Raw genomic sequence first — 2412 nt, 5'->3', positions numbered from 1 at the left:
GACATATTGAAAAAGAAAAATAAGTCAGGCCTCTGCAGTTCTGCCACCAACCACCCTCTGGCAGCAGTTCTGGTGCCTCCTTGGGCCAGCAGTCCCCCAGAGGGAGGGAGTGAGGTGGGTGGTGGTGGTGGCAGCATTGCGGGCTGCAGGACCTCCTCGGGGTGTGGCCCCAGTGCCCAAGTGCTAGGAGAACATTTCCACTGCTGCATCAAGGGCACAAGTCTTATAATTCAGCAAGATTTGGAATTCCTGGAGAATTGCCTTCCTGAAAAGTTGAAAGAAATCTCTTTTTTTTTTTTTAAAGATTTATTTATTTATTTGATTCCCCCCCCTCCCCTGGTTGTCTGTTCTTGGTGTCTATTTGCTGCGTCTTGTTTCTTTGTCCGCTTCTGTTGTCGTCAGCGGCATGGGAAGTGTGGGCGGTGCCATTCCTGGGCAGGCTGCTCTTTCTTTTCACGCTGGGTGGCTTTTCCTCACGGGTGCACTCCTTGCACGTGGGGCTCCCCCACGCGGGGGACACCCTTGCATGGCACGGCACTCCTTGCGCACATCAGCGCTGCGCCTGGCCATCTCCACATGGGTCAAGGAGGCCCGGGGTTTGAACCGCGGACCTCCCATATGGTAGACGGACGCCCTAATCACTGGGCCAAAGTCCGTTTCCCAGAAATCTCTTTAAATTCTGTCTCTTAGTTTTCCATTTTGTTGTGTTTCAGTGGAACATCAAGAAACCATGAACAACTTCAGTAATGAGGAGTTTGACTGCCATTTCCTGATGAAGGTTTTACTGCCAAGGACATTCTGGGCCAAAAAATTAATGAAGTTTCTTCTGATGATGATAAAGATGCCGTCTATGTTGTGGACCTTGGAGACATTCTAAAGAACATCTGAGATGGTTAAAAGTTCTTCCTCACGTCACCCCATTCTTTGCAGTCAAATGTAATGACAGTAAAGCCATAGTGAAGACCCTGGCTTCCATAGGGACAGGATTTGATTGTGCTAGCAAGACTGAAATCCAGTTGGTGCAGAGTCTTGGGGTGCCACCAGAGAGGATAATCTATGCAAACCCTTGTAAACAAGTGTCTCAAATTAAGTATGCCACCAATAATGGAGTTGAGATGATGACTTTTGACAGCGAGGTTGAGTTGATGAAAGTGGCCAGGGCATATCCAAAGGCAAAAGTTGGTTTTGTGGATTACCACCGATGACTCCAAAGCAGTCTGCCACCTTAGTGTTAAATTTGGAGCCACACACAAAAACAGCAGGCTTCTTTTGGAATGGGCTAAAGAGCTCGATATTGATGTCATTGATGTCAGCTTCCATGTGGGAAGTGGCTATACTGATCCTGAAACTTTTGTGCAGGCCATCTATGATGCCTGCTGTGTCTTTGACATGGGAGCTGAGGTTGGTTTCAGCATGTATCTGCTTGATATTGGTGGTGGCTTTCCCAGATCTGATGACATGAAGCTTAAATTTGAAGAGATAACCAGTGTCATTAATCCAGCATTAGACAAGTATTTCCCATTAGATTCTGGAGTGAGAATCATAGCTGAACCAGGCTGATATTATGTTGCTTCAGCTTTCACACTTGCAGTGAATATCATTGCCAAAATAAATTGTATTTAAGGAACAGACAGGCTCTGATGATGAAGATGAATGAAGTGAACAAACCTTTATGTATTATGTGAATGATGGAGTATATGGATCATTTAATTGTATCCTTTATGATCATGAGCATGTAAAGCCTCTTCTGCAGAAGAGATGCAAACCAGATGAGAAGTATTACTCATCTAGCATATGGGGACCCACGTGTGATGGCCTTGATCGGATCGTTGAGCACTGTGGCCTGCCGGAAATGCACGTGGGCAACTGGATGCTGTTTGACTGGATGCTGGGGGCTTACACTGTGGCTACTGCTTCCACTTTCAATAGGTTCCAGAGGCCAACCATCTACTATGTGATGTCAGGGCCTGCATGGCAAGTCATGCAACAAATCGAGAGCTGGGGGTTTCCACCCGAAGTAGAGGAGCAAGACGCCAGTGCTCTGCCTTTTTCCTGTGCTTGGGAAAGTGGGATGAAGCACCACCCGGCCACTTGTGCTCCAGCTAGTATTAATGTGTAAATACTATTTTTGTAGCTGCTAACTGTGAGTTTACCTAGAATGGAGGTATTTGGGGGGGGGGGATCATTTAACTTAATTACTGCTAGTTTTGAAAAGTCCTTCTAAGAGTAGGGTTGGCACAGACACAGCGATAAGGAAGACTAGGAGATGGGGTTACACTTATCTGTGTTCCTATGGAAACTACTTGATTATTTTGTTTTATATGGATTTTTATTCACTTTCAAACATACTTCTAAGGGATGCCTCTCACGTGCTGAGCAAGCATTTATAGCTTGTATAACCACAGAATGGGC

At 45.9% G+C, this 2412-nt stretch overlaps 1 pseudogene; it reads left to right on the top strand.

Moving 5' to 3' along the window:
* Positions 1-687: 687 nt before the first annotated feature.
* LOC131277507 (ornithine decarboxylase pseudogene) lies at positions 688-2119 on the top strand (annotated as a pseudogene).
* Positions 2120-2412: the final 293 nt, after the last annotated feature.

Source organism: Dasypus novemcinctus, unplaced genomic scaffold (assembly GCF_030445035.2).
Source record: "Dasypus novemcinctus isolate mDasNov1 unplaced genomic scaffold, mDasNov1.1.hap2 scaffold_119, whole genome shotgun sequence".
NCBI classification, from domain to species: domain Eukaryota; kingdom Metazoa; phylum Chordata; class Mammalia; order Cingulata; family Dasypodidae; genus Dasypus; species Dasypus novemcinctus.
This window is presented reverse-complemented; position numbering and strand designations above follow the sequence as displayed.